The following is a 15,439-nucleotide window of genomic DNA, read 5'->3' on the forward strand; positions in this document are numbered from 1 at the left end:
CCTGTAAATGCTTTGTTTTTACTAGTGGGTTTATTTTCAGCAATTGCAGTGCTTTATTGTTTCATTCAGCATTCCACTGATTCATCACATGGAGTCGTTTTTTTTTAATCCAGCTCTGAATAAAGGTTTTGTATAGTGAGAAAAGATCAAAGAAAACCAAATGCACATGCTTCTTTGATTAAGAATGTAAGACTGTCCAATGCATTTTCAGATGGTAAGTTTGCTGTCTAATTAACTTACGGTACTATTAAAGCCAATGGAATGTTTATCTGAGATAGACAGAACTTAAAACAAGTGGCGGCTGGTACTTCTGCCAGGGGGGAGCAAACAAAACAACCACAACCCCCCCCCCCCAAGGCACCCCGAGCCCACCCTTTTTTAAAGCCAATTAGAGCCACAGGCTCTAATCACGTGCTTAAAAAAAAAAAAAAAACACTGGAATCCATGTGTGTGGCATGTAGATCAGGGAGCAGCCACCACTGCCTAAAACTATCAATTGTAAATAGACCAGGCTAAGCAAGGGAGAGTAAGAGCTCAGAGCGAGATCCAGGCTGCACTGGATGGACACAGACTGGAGAGGGTCTGCGTATTCGTGGAATTAAGATACAAGATTACAGCAGAGATGGAAGTCCCTACGCAATCGCGTCAGGAGGGACATTACGGATGAAGACAAGGCGTCCAGAAATAGAGCACCAGCTCCAGTAAAAAAAACAAAAAAAAAAAAAACGCATGTTTATCATAGGGAACTTATATTTTTGTGAGAAAACATGAAAAACAGCAGCAGACCGACAACTTCAAATATTGCAAGGGTGGCTGCAGGACATTTACTTGAAGATACACCTACCAGTTCCATAGCCAGCAGTGGCAATCAGTCACCAAATTCAAATGAGTGTTGCCTTGCTTATTGCCCGCTGGTGCCATCTGGTGGATTCTTTGGAAATTGAACCCATGTAAAGCTGATTACCAATCTTTGGAGATTTTGCTTCTTGCCTTTTGACCTAGCCACAGGTCGAAGTATTGAGGTGAGAGGCCACCCTTTTCTCTTGGTGGAGGTTAACCCTTTCCTGTGGATCACGGATCTGTTGAAGATTTTTTGCACCTTTGATCACTATTGATTTTTTGGAGCACTTTTATCACTTTGCACTTTATGGACTTTACCAAATTTATTTATTGATCTATTATTGTATTTATTGTATTATTTGCGCTGCACTATTTTTCTACATAAACATCTGACCTAAAAGTATTTAAAGAATTCTCAGACTGGTATTTAAATATATATATATATATATATATATATATATATATATATATATATATATATATATATATATAGATAAGAATAACTAAAAAAAGATTTGATTTAATGTACAGTAGGTCTGTTTAAATAAATAAATAAATAAAAAAGCACAATCGTTATTTGTTTTACCTCTCATCAATATCTAACCATAAGCTCAATCTGTGTGGGAAATGGCACAATCAGAGATAATAAATGTGGACTTTTTATTCAACTTTAAAAAATAAGTTTATTTACCAAAAAGCTATTTTGTTTCTATTCTTCTTCAGTAGATGTATAGCTATAAGTATGACATTAATAAGCACCAAAAGATTAACATCAATGAGGAGATCTTTGCTGACTAGGTTTCTGGACTAGGTCAGGCTTTTAAGATAAGAGATAGCAGCAGACATTGTTTTTGTCCAATATATATATATATATATATATATATATATATATATATATATATATATATATATATATATATATATATATATATATATATATATATATATATAAAACTTTTGGAATACAGTTAAAGCATATGTCATGACAAACCATTTCTTTAGTCCTGGATAGAGGGAGGAAGGGGTAGACTCTCTCACAAATTCATGCCCCTTTTCTACCTGGTGACAAGGATCAATGAGACAGAAAACGAGAAAGATGTGAAGGTAAATCACCCAACAGGTACAAGACACAATTTGTTTTTTAAACACTTGCTTTCTTATTTTTTAATAAAGCCCAACTCTAGGGACTGTTTTGATCTTAACCGTGTCACGCCGATATATGTTGGCAGAATGGCACGGCTGGGCAGATCAACGTACATATAAGTGGCCCCTTTAAAAATAGCATTGTGGGCGTGCGCGGCCACCGCAAGCTCCTCGAGTCCGACCGTGGCGATACCCGCGATCGTCTCACAGTGAGGAAGAACGAGGAAATAATTTCCCCATTTTTCCTAGTGACAGGACACTGATCACCGCTCCCTGTAATCGGGAGCGGTGATCAGTGTCATGTCACAAACAGCCCATCCCCCCTACAGTTAGAAGCACTCCCTAGGACACACTTAACCCCTTCAGCGCCCCCTACTGGTTATCCCCTTCACTGCCAGTGTAATCTTTACAGTAATCAGTGCATTTTTATAGCACTGATCGCTGTTTCAATGACAATGGTCCCAAAATGGCATCAATAATATGTGTCCACCATAGTATCGCAGTTACGATAAAAATCGCTGATTGCTGCCACTACTAGTAAAAAAATAAATTATTAATAAAAATGTCATAAAACAATCCCCTATTTTGTAGATGCTAAAACTTTTGCGCAAACCAATCAATAAACGCTTATTGCAATTTTTTTACCTAAAGTATGTAGAAGAATACGTATCGGCCTAAACTGAGGAAAAAAATAGTTTTTTTATACATTTATTGGGGATATTTATTATAGCAAAAATTTAAAAATTTTGTTTGGGAGCCACGTTGCACGACCACACAATTGTTAGTTAAAGCGACGCAGTGCTGGATCACAAAAAGTGGCCTAGTCTTTGGCCAGCCAAATGGTTCGGGGCTTAAGTGGACATTTTCTCCCATCTCATATGTGGATATTTTTTATTCCTCTTGGCTGCGTCTCTCCCTGATTTCTTTCTTATATGAACACTGATTTTTGTTGGATAACCTTCTCTTGTTATGGTTATAAAATAATCCTTATATTTTGTTATAATGTATTTGAAGAAGAACTTCACTCTCTCAATCAACATTGATTGTTTTTAATCCTTATGCTGCTAGCATTATTAAGTAGATAAGAAAGTATATCATATTTCAACTTTTTGTTTTAACATTTCTTTCGTTACTTTCCAGTTTCCAGGCCTAGGCAAATGATGTCATACATCCCAAGAGTCTTTGAGTGGAGAAGAGGGGAGAAGGCCAAGCACACCCTCCTGCATGCATGCTGAGTGAAGGGCAGATGGATTTCAGGAAATAAATGCTACATGATTCATCTGCCCTTACTCAAGATGGCCACAGCCAAAAATGCTAGCGGGTGTTTTCAAAGTGATTTCTCAGCCAAATAAACCATGCAGACATGGATGAGTTTGCTTTGAATATTAAATGAGTTAAATATCATATTTAGTTTGTGGCGCTTAGATTGCAGTGCACTTGTGATCTTGGCAATATTTAAAGGTTGGAATATTTTATAATCCTGCTTTAATGGTGTTTCTTCAGAACTTGGGTTTCTTTGATAGCACCTTGGTCTTCATGATGTTGTTTATTTAGATATGTTCTCTAACAAACATGGAAGCTTCACACTAATTGGACACTGATGGTCTCCATTCAAACTTCTGAAGATAAATGCCTGAATCAGATCCTATAGCAATGGGGTTGAATACATAATTAAATATGTTTTATAGATCAGTAATATAAAATCCTAATTGAACATATTTTAATTCTAAGTTGCAAAATTTCAAGATGTTGAAGTGTGCAAGGGACTAATTAGCTCTTTTAAAACCATTTCCAGCTCAGCTACAATTAAGAAATACCAACCCTACTTTCAAATGCTAAGGATAATAGATTGCCAGATCAAGCCTAATGGTAAACCTCTACATTGCCAGTCTTTGAGAACCCTGTTTAAATTACTTATTAAACCAGGAGAACCCTTTCATGGAGTAGTGCTTTAGCTGGTAAAAACATAAGGAACTGCGCGATAAAAGGTTCCCTCTCTGTCTGGTGCCCATTGTCACTGAAAGTAAGAGAAAATCCAATGTTTTGAACTGTTACCTAAACAGACATAGGAGACAAATCTTCCAATGAGGAAATTTGTTTTAGTGACAACTGCCTAATGCCCCGTACACACGATCGGAATTTTTCCATCGGAAATTCCAACCGTCTGTATGCCCCATGGGAGTAATTCCATCGGAAATTCCGAGGAATTCCGTCAGAGTTTAGATAGAGAACATGTTCTCTTTTCCTCCGATGGAATACCTTCGCAATTCCGATGTGAGTTTGGTCAGGCTAAAGCCTGATTGTGTGTACGGGGCATTAGAGGGCATTTTCTTCATTTTCTATTGTGTGTGTAGAACAGGAAGAGAAAGTAAGGGCCAAATCCTCAAAAGAGATACGACGGAGTAACTGCTGTTACTCCGTCGTATCCCTGGTCCTAACTATGGAACTGATCCACAGAATCAGTTTTCCATAGTTAGGGAGAAGATCCGGCATGTGTAATTGAATTACACTGCCGGATCTTAGGATGCAGTACCGCATCCGCCGCTGGGGGCATTTTGTGTCGAAATGCCGCCTCGGGTATGCAAATTAGCACTTACGGAGATCCACGAAGCTTTTCAGCTTCGTTTTTTCTCTGTAAGTATTAAGTTGCATACGCAAAATTAGGGCTGCTTTTACATGGTGTAAAGTTAGTAAACCATGTAAAAGCAGACCCTTCTGTCTCGCGACGCGTTTTTTTTTTTAATTAGAATTTTTTTTTTCGCGCCGTATCTTTTTTTCCGACGCAACTTTATTGACCCGTCGCAATCCACAAAGCCCGACGTAATGTAATTTCGCGCTATGCACGTCTGGAAAATGACGTCACGAGCATGCGCAGTACGGCCGGCGCGGGAGCGCGCCTCATTTAAATGGGAATCGCCCCCATGAAATGAGGAACGCCTTGCGCCGGCGGAATTTAAGTTACACGGCCAGAAATTTCTAGGTAAGTGCTTTGTGGATCGGGCACTTAGGTAGAAATTTTAAGGCAGTGCAACTTAAATTAGAAATTTGCCGTTACGCCGGGTCTTTGTGGATTTGGCCCTAAATCTTCACAATAGGACATGGATGGCCATAAAAAGAAAACCTCACAGGGTTTCTCTAACCAAAATTTTCAAAAACTTTTGGTTTTAGTTATGCTTTGTTCAACATTGTCTCCACATCCAAGCAGGGCTCCTATGCATTTGTTCAAGTAATGTATGCTGTCATAATGATATTTTAGTTGCTAGATAAATTTATACCACATAAAAGAAAAAAATGTTATAAAATGAATTCAAAGAGCCAAAAAAGATTAAAAAATATGTAACACAACCTTCAAGATGTCAAGCTTCTCTGCGTGACATCCGATCCTTAAAAGATTCATAGTTGACTCCTTGATCTAGATTTTATTTTAGAATAATGTCTTTGTAAAATGCTACATAGTAGATTAGCCTTCTTATATAACAACTTCCAAGGTATGAAAGAAATACGTGTTAAACTGCTGTGTTTTATATTTGCTCAGCCAGGCAGTCATTTAGCATTCCATTGTTACAGGCTAATTATAAACTAGTGAAACCTCAGATTCCATTCTTGGGTTAGTGCCCAAACAACACATTCTTATTTCCAGATATTTAAGACTATGCAAATACTTTTTGAAGGAACGGATTAACTGACGGAACTCTGGATTAAGCAAACAGCCACAGTTATGTGAAGTCGCTGTACTCACTGAATAGCCTCTATATTATTTGATTGTTTTAATATTTAAATAGTATTTATTAATACTATCAGCAACTAATCATCATTTCTTTATACTAATATCTAATGTATTCACACAGTATAATAAATCAAATCATTATAATAATTTTATAAATCAACTATACAGTGTGTAACAGGACAGATAGACAAACAGAAATTGGTCCAGACCTTTAATCTACTTCCATAAATCTGAATTTGAGTGTCAAATTGTATGTAAAAAATGTATGGACTCTACTATACAATTGTATTGGTGTGTATCTCTTTTAAATCCTACATGTGGCATTACGGTACTCATAGACAAAGCAATGCTATGAATCTCCATGTTCATCAAACACAGAATTACATCTGACTTTTAGAATGTTTCATAGATTTATAGTTGGTAAGGTTGAATAAATACACTAGTGGTCCATCCAGTTCAACCTGTGTGTGTTCATGTCGATAACCATTTCCAATATCCCTGTATATTGTGTTCGCTAAGATGCACGTCCAATAGTCTTTTAAAACTATTACTTCCTGCTAAAAACCACCAATTGTGAAAGATAGTTCCACATTCCCTGACAGTGAAAACCCCTTACACAGCTTAACCACTTGCCGACCACCGCACGACTATGTACGTCGACAACATGGCAGGAGAAGGCAGATTGGTGTGCAGGTACATGCCTTTAAATTTGCCGCCCAGCCTCGCCAGTGCAGTCGGCAAGGGCAGAACAGGGGAATGCCTTTGTAAACAAGGCATTTCCCTATTCTGCCTAGTGACACTGTCACTGATGACCGTTCCCCCGTGATCGGAAACGGTCATCAGTGATGTGTCAAGTGTAGCCACGCCCCTAACAGTAAGAATCACTTTCTAGGGAACACTTAACCCCTACAGTGCCACCTAGTGGTTAACCCCTTCACTGCCAGTGTAATTTTTACAGTAATAAGTGCATGTTTATAGCATATTTTATAATGGTCCCAAAATGGTGTCAAAAGTGTCCGATGTGTCTGCCATAGTGTTGCAGTCATGATAAAAATCGCTGATCCCCGCCATAACTAGTAAAAAAAAATATTAATAAAAATGCCATAATACAGTCCCCTATTTTGTAGAAGCTATAACTTTTGTGCAAACCAATCAATAAACACTTATTGCTATTTTTTGTACCAAAAATATGTAGAAGACCTAAACTGTGGGAAAAAAAAACAACATTTTTTTATATATTTTTTGTGGATATTTATTATAGCAAAATGTAAAAAATATTGAATTTTTTTCAAAATTGTCGCTCTTATTTTGTTTATAGCGCAAAAAATAAAAATCGCAGAGGTGATCAAATACCACCAAAAGAAATCTCTATTTGTGGGTGAAAAAAAACGTCAATTTTGTTTGGGAGCCACGTCACACGACCGCGCATATGTCAGTTAAAGCGACGCAGTGCCGAATCACAAAAAATGCTCTGGTCTTTGACCACCAAAATGGTCCGGGGCTGAAGCGGTTAAAGGAGTTGTAAAGGAAAAAAATGTTTTGCCTAAAATTAATGTCTGCAAGGTAGACAGACAGAATAGTGTAATGATTCTGTTAAAAAAACGAGTAAATACCTATTAAATTCCTTCATCTATATCACCTCCGGCATTCTAGTTTCTGTTCTCTCATTCACTTCCTGGTATGCATCGCATGTTCATGTAAGAACTAAATTTCCCAGTATGAACTGCGGCACGCCCAGTAATTCACACCTCCTTGAAGTCTCTAACATGTAGAGAGCGTCCTGCCACACAGATGTAGTTCCCAGGAGGGGGTGAGCACGTCACTGACCACCGCAGTAAAGCCTCCCTTCACAGTGGTCCGTAAAATCAGACAAGCAGGAAGTGAACAGAGAAGAAATAGAGCAACTTCTGAGCAAAAACGAAAAATGAGGAAGTGAAAAGAGGAATGTCTGCAGGTAAAGGATGCTTATTATGAAAAAAAAATACATTTCCTTAACAACCCCTTTAAGGTTAAACCGCTTCTCCTCCAATCTCATTGTGTGGCCCCATGTCTTCTTGCACTTCCTGAGAATGAATAGTTTCATACTTGGGCTCACGATTGAGGGATTTGTATATCTCTATCATATCTCCTCTCAAGCCTCTCTTCTCCTGGCAGAATACGTTTAGTGCTTGTAGTTGTTCCTCGTAATTGAGGTCCTCCAGCCCCCTTATTATTAATTTGTTGCCTTTCTCGGGACTCTCTACAATTCCAGCACATTCTTCCTGAGGAATGGTGACCCGAATTGGATTGAATACTCCAGATGTGGCCACACCAGAGACAACAGAAGCATTGCTCATTCCTTTTTTGTGGAATGAGGTGTACCTCTGGCAAGTGTTCTATATCATAATCACCTAACATGACACTATCATAAGGGAAATAAAGGGCCTGCCATTGCTGATCTCCTAAAGAAAATGATAGCTGCCTTGCTGTGCTTGACTAAAGTAATTTTGGGTTACAGATCTGGAACAAGCGTCAGAAGTGTCAGAATTACTTAAATGTACATACTTGTTCTTGGTCAGTCACACAGACAGCTAGGTAACTAGCATTCTTAAAAAGGAAGTTCAGCAATGACAGCCTTAATGATTCTCACATGTTAATTTTCTTAAGATTACCTCTAAGAAAAAAGTTTGCCTAATCTACATTGTTATATAAAATGACAAAATAAATATCTGTATTGGCATAGAAACAGCTTTGCCTGTAATACAATTCAAACATGCACAACATGCACAATTTCAGCTGCCCTACAAACATCAAACTACAGGATAATCACCTAACCCAGTTATAAATACAGACATTAATATAGTTTTAAGACATAGTTTAGGCTACAGAGGTAAGACAAATGTGGGACATTAAAAGTATAAATGCAAGCTTAACATGTTAAAGGCTACGAGCACAGAGGATACTATTTGCCATTCTGATAGCATGATCTTCAAGGAACTTAATTCTGACAAAGCAAATTTTATTTTTGGCAAAGGGAAGTAAGCAGTTTTGTTCTTTATGGTATGTTTTTACTTGACTAAGTAGCATATGTTTCTATGTGGCAAGTGAGAGAGCAGAGTCAAAGAAGAGGATCTGTACGGTAACATGTCCTGGGCAGGGCCTATGACATAGGAAACACTTGATACATAGTTTTAGATCCCTTTGATACGCACAGAAGTACACAACTCGAACTCAAACCACAGTGGTAGAACTGAAAAGTCATCTTATGTTTCTGGGCAACTCTTGCAAAATTATATTGTGACTCCAGTTACCCACTTCTGTCAAAGAGTGCAGCTTCAAGATATACACCCACAACTACTGTATACTATATCATCCAGATAGCAGGGATTTCACTGCAATGTACATGTTAATTACAGCTGAAACTCGAAAAATTTGAATATTGTGCGAAAGTTAATTTTTTTCACTAATGCAACTTAAAAGGTGAAACTAATATATGAGATGGACTCATTACATGCAAAGCAAGATAGTTCAAGCAGTGATTTGTCATAATTGTGATGATTATGGCTTACAGCTCATGAAAACCTCAAATCCACAATCTCAGAAAATTTGAATATTGTGAAAAGGTGCAATATTCTAGGCTCAAAGTATCCCACTCTAATCAGCTAATTAAGCCATAACACCTGCAAAGGGTTCCTGAGCCTTTAAATGGTTTCCCTGTCTGGTTCAGTAGGAATCACAATCATGGGAAAGACTGCTGACCTGACAGTTGTGCAGAAAACCATCATTGACACCCCCATAAGGAGGGAAAGCCTCAAAAGGTAATTGCAAAAGATGTTGGATGTTCCCAAAGTGCTGTATCAAAGCACATTACCAGAACTGAACAATGAGAAAGAAGCCTCAAAAGTATTCTCATTGACCTGTGCGATCAGTAGTGACACTGCTGATAGCTATGCTCCCCCCACACACAACATTTTTTCAGCCCACTGTAGTACAATCAGTTTACATGAGTGGCAACTTGAAGCTCTGAATTCAGGAGCAGTGTGGCATTGTTGCCACCATCAAACGAAAAAGTTGCATTAGGTGGAGTCCACTAGTAGGCTCAACAAGTATTTGTGGGACTTTGCAGTCGGACTAAGTGAAAACTTCAAGTGCAATAATGATAGACAGCCAATCTTCACCATGCAGGTGAGATTTTTTGATCGCTGTGCAAAATCTTGTTCTGTGTACATTTTCTCATCTAACACCATAATACTGAAAACAAGTATTCAATTCTTAGTGATGCTCATACAAGAAGAAAACGCGACCCAGCCCACTTACAGCATTCACTGAGGCTGGTCTGTCTTCTGTTTCATAAGAGGTCCACCCAAGAGCCAGTAGAAGAAATGGTTAATCCTCTTGCAGCAGTTTCCAGCGCTCCCTTTATTCACATAAATAAATACCTAAACAAAGAAAACAAAAAGGAGATAACTGCATTTAATTGCTTAACATATTAGCCACAGACTTCAACTGATTGCTGGACCAAATGCATTTTAATGAGAGTTTTGAATGCAGGACCTAATGTGCAGTTCACAGCCATATGAAATCCATCAGTAAAAGCAGAGGGATAATACACAGAGAGGGCCCTCTTATACAGAGCCTTTTATTCTAATATGGCACATTGTGTACCCAACAGCATGCAGCATAAGCTTTTCATTACCACATCTTTCACTGCTTATTTCTCATTAAAATTATACCAGGACACACAGGATTAAAAGAACATTTTTATTAATGTAGTTCAAAAATCAATGCTAATTATTGTTTAGCGGTTAATTTAATTCCGCACTACCAAAAAAGCAGATCCAGAGAACACAATTCTGCCTATATATTGTCACAGGTTTACTTTTCTCAAATATATATTGAAAAAATAAATGGTGTTTTACAGATTGGTGTTTTACAGATTTCCTTTCTTTAGGTGATATTTTTCAAGAGCTATTAGGTCACCAAGGCAGCTGCCATTGCTCAGGAGCCCGAAAAAGGCCTACAGATGTACCTTTCAAACACAAATACACTTAATGTATGGTGATTTATTGAATATGAATTATTATTTTCTTTTTGTGCATGTACAGGCCCATCGGAACAGGACAGGCAAAGCAAGCAACTGCTTGCTATAAGTGCTGCAGTCTGTACAGAGCCAGCCCTACCATGGGACGGGACCCAATGGGACCATTGGTCCCAGGCGGCAGGTTTTGAGGGGCGGCACATTGATGCCTAGAAAAAACTGGTCCCGGATGATCGCTCCGCTCCACACGCCCGCTCCGCCCCCCTCTCCTCACCTCCCCTCATTTCACTGTGTGGATGCCCTGGCGCCGCTGCTATTACATGTAATAGCAGATCACAGCTGGCCGCCCCCTCCCATTCTCTCCGCGGCTCCCCCCTTTGCTGCTGACAAGTGAAAGTCAGTTTTCAGGCTGATGGATTTTTTGTCGGGTATCTGATGAAGCTGACTTTCATCAGTCTTGCCTACACACCATCAGTCAAAAATCCGACCGTGCCAAAACGAGGTAACGTAAAACACTACGACGTGCTGAGAAAAATTAAGTTCAATGCTTCCGAGCATGCGTCGACATTCTGAGCATGTGTGGATTTTTGACCGATGGACTTCCACACAGACGATTGTTTTTTTTTCCTATCGGTTTTGTATCCATAGGAAAAATTCTATTTTTTTTTCACCAATGGTAAACAAACCGATGGGGCCCACACACGATCGGTTTGTCCAATGAAAACAGTCCATTGGTCTGTTTTCATCGGACAAACCGATCGTGTGTACAGGGCTTAAGAGTAGGGAACATGCTGAGTTTTTACTGCTATCTAGGGCTTCGTTAGAGAGATTTTACTTCATTTACTTTGATAGTGACAATGGTTTCACCAAACTAAAAGCAAGAGAAAATCTCTAACAGGGACTCTGACGCCAATAAAAAGCAGTTCTAGCATTCTTCTACTTCAAAATAAAATGTTATTGCCTTATTTCCTTGGAGCAGTTTTTCATTACTTCTTGCCTGGTGAAACTGGATCACTGGGAAAATAAGCAAGGGGAAATCTCTCCAGCACATTGGATAGCAAAGAAAACCCATTCTATCTAAAATTAAAAAACAAACAAAAAAAAAACAGTTTTGCCTGGACATACACTAGCCTAAAAACCATTACAGTTTATCTCCAAACAGTGCAAACATATGTGCTTCCTGTTTTCTTAAATGTGCATTTTCAGCATTAAAAGCTTCTGACCTCCTAAGACTTCCCTGGTAAACAGTTAGGCCTTGTACACACGACCGAGTTTCTCGGCAAAAACCAGCAAGAAACTTGCTGGGAGATATTTTTTTGCCGAGGAAACCGGTCGTGTGTACATTTTCGTTGAGGAAACTGTCGAGAAACTCAACAAACCAAAAAGAGAGCATGTTCTCTATTTCCTTGACGGGAATGGAGAAAATTGGCTTGTCGAGTTTCTCAACGGCTTCACAAGGAACTCGACGAGCAAAACGATGTGTTTCGCGCGTCGAGTTCCTCAGTCGTGTGTACGAGGCGAGTGCTTCCAGCTTTCTTTATATATGAATTATGCGAATTGCAATGCCACTTTTACACCAGAAAGAGTGCTCTAGGTCAGGTCTGAGAGCAAGGCTCCCCTTCTGAACAAAACTGGCCCATGGGAGAGGAGGTTCCATTAGCGTGCTACAAGTCTGCGTCTAAAGCAGCAATTCACTCTTCCATTATAGCTGAAATCCTTTTAAAATTTTGTTTACAGGGAAAAAAAAAGAGCTTTAAAAAGTCAGTAAATGTAATCCACTTGAAATGATCATCCAAGAATTTCAAATTAAGCTTTTTCTTTTTTTGTGGCTGGGTTATATGCCATGACTCTGAAGCAAGATGTTCATGGAAATGATTTAAATGTTGTATACTAGGAAAACTCCAGAAGAAAAAAAACGATATTTTATTGGTGCTTTTGCTGGCAGCAGAGATTTTGAAGGTTGTCTACAAGCTGTCAGAGCTCACATTTGTACAACTTGGAATTGATAACTGTATCTCAAATCCTTCATGACAAGGCTGAAAAGGATAATCCATGTGCTATCCTTGCTCACATCATGATGATATTTTATAAAGTCAGAAATGTCAATTTTACATTATGGATAGAAATGTAAAACAATCTATTCTGTCAGAAATGTGATTCATCGCTGCATTGTAGCTAATCACTGTGCAAACTAGCCACTGATTATCAGGGATAGACAATGTTAAAGGGGTTGTATGGGTTCGTTTTTTTTATTTATTAAATAACAAACAAGTTATACTTACCTCCACTGTGCACTTTGTTTTGCACAGAGTGGCCCCGATCCTCCTGTTCTGGGGTCCCTCGGCAGCTGTCTAGGCTCCTTCCCGCAATAGCTAACCCCCCTCTGGAAAGCTCTTTCCCCAGGGGGTTAGCTTGAGGGCGCACTCCCGTCATACACGCTGCGTCCATAGACAGAGAGTCTATGACTTGGTTCCGGTGGCAGCGTCATTGGATGTGATTGACAGCATCACCAGCCAATGGCTGCGCTGCTATTAATTTATCCAATCTATCCAATTAACGGCCAGACTCCGTGGAGAAGAGGATGCCGGGGGATGCGCACAGCAGGTGAACGGGATCAGGTAAGTAAATGGGGGGCGTCATTGCCAGGTGTTTTTTTTACCTTAATGCATAGGATGCACTAAGGTGAAGAAACACGAACCTTTACAACCCCTTTAAGTGGAACACTGCTTTATAGGCATGTGCACACTGAAATATTTTGTTACGGAATTTCGGTTTCGTCTGAAAAATATAATTATTTTGTTACTTCCGAAATTCGTTTTTATTGATTTTGTTTCGTAAAAAAATTTATTCGTCTGAAAATCCGAATTAATTTAGGTTGAATCTGTCATTGAAGGCTTATGGTGTCTGTCGAATGTTCTAAGAAGATTTGATGAAGCAGCTAAACTGTACGACGCTGCAATCCTACATTTCTGGTTGAAAACCAACATTAGAAGGCTTCCGACGGTCGCATACATCACGTCACAAGTAGCCGAAAGAAGCCGAACGACGGTGCGGCTCTATACGGCGCCTGCGCACCGACGTTCGGCTACTTTCGGAAAATTGTGACGCGATGTATGCGACCGTCGGAAGCCTGTCGGAAGCCTGTCAATCAAATAGGAACGCCCAGTCCCGCAGCCCATACCCGGAAGCGGTGGAGAAGATCGCTCTCTAAAACGGTAAGTACTGCTTCGATTTTAAAAAAACTACCCGATTCACCTAGACAAAATGAGCATCAATCTAATGTTAAAAATGTACTTTTTGGGTGAACCTCCACTTTAAAGTGGACGTAAACCCAATTCATGAAATTTGAGCTGGGCACATATATCTGCAGTATTTTGTTATCTCTCTTCAAAATCTAAGTCCCATTGCTCTCTCCTGAACAGTTCCTCTGTTATCAGCCTGATAACTCCTGACAAATTTTCTGACACATCAGATAAAAGCAGCCTGAAATTTCTGTCAGGGAAGGTTGCTAAAATAGATAGTAGGCAGCTGGCCCTGTTACAAAACACCTCTAATGCCCCGTACACACGTGCGGGATTTCCGACTGGAAAAGTTCCCATTGGAAATCCTGAGGGGAAAGCCAAGAACCTGCTTGGTCAGTCTTTCCCCTACACACGGCCGGTTTTCCCGACAGGAAAACTGCGATGGAGCTTTGGCTGAATCCCGGCCGTGTGTATGCTCCATCGCAGTTTTTCCCCATAGGGAAACTGCCAAAAACCGCCGGGCAAAAGTCCACCGGTTTCCATGGCAGGAAAAAAAGAGAACTGGTTTTTGGGCAGTTTTCCCGTCGGAAAAACTGCGAGTAGTATTCCCGGCCTTAAGCTCTCCTCACAGTTTTCCCATCTGGAAAACTGATCTTGTGTACGAGGCATGAGAGTCTCTGCCTATGATGAGAGGGGGTGTGTGCCTTTCAACGCAATCAGCAATGTTAGCCATCTTGGCTGTATGCCCAGACATCTCACTCTGTGTTGAACAGGAAGAGAACATTTCCTAACACTATCTGAACTTTCTACACAGTATATAAATGTGAGGACAGCAGATATGCATGTAAAACCAATGTAGGGAGATTTATTTCATCCCTGTGCATCATCTGAGGCTAATCACTTCACTGGGAAGAATAAAAGAAGAATAAAAGGTCCCTCCACCATGGACACTTATTCCATCGAGTAGGAAAATGTGACAGTACACAGGATGCGGACTTCTGTTTTTAGCTTATCCCACGGTAATTGCAGTGCGGTAAATAGCTTTGTAAGCATTTTATTACCTTTCTTGTTCCTTCATGCTTGTATAGGAATATGAAGTGTCCCCGTTTTAGTTTTCAAATGCTGCCTTTTGCCTAATAGATCGGTCATCGCTATGACAAAAGACCAATTTTAAGTCATAAAGGCATCAGAGTTTATGGCTAGTGCCTGTGTAGTCTGTTTATATATAGATCTTCTGGAGAACTGATAAGCTGCCTTATGAAGTGCATGATGTATAGAGATGCGCTTTATTGAACTCCAGGATAATTGTGGACAGCTCAAGAAAGAGTGGGAAGTTTTTTTATTCCCTCGCTGTTTCCTGCAGATTATGGTACAATGTAGATGATCATTACTTTTTTACACTGTTTTATTGAGTCAACCCATATGTGCCGACTACATGTCATTAGCATAATACTACAACTGGAAAACCAT

General features: G+C 39.5%; 1 protein-coding gene across 6 annotated transcripts in view; it reads right to left on the minus strand.

The window, feature by feature from the left end:
• ATXN1 (ataxin 1) overlaps positions 1–15,439 on the minus strand; it is a 403,695-nt gene that overhangs the window by 73,119 nt on the left and 315,137 nt on the right. For all 6 annotated transcript variants that reach the window (XM_040353759.1, XM_040353760.1, XM_040353756.1 and 3 more), the window contains one exon: positions 10,007–10,128. The gene's annotated coding sequence lies outside the window, so the exon portion shown is untranslated. The remainder of the gene's footprint in view (positions 1–10,006; positions 10,129–15,439) is intronic.

The sequence above is a fragment of the Rana temporaria genome, chromosome 5 (genome assembly GCF_905171775.1).
Source record: "Rana temporaria chromosome 5, aRanTem1.1, whole genome shotgun sequence".
In the NCBI taxonomy this organism is placed as follows: domain Eukaryota; kingdom Metazoa; phylum Chordata; class Amphibia; order Anura; family Ranidae; genus Rana; species Rana temporaria.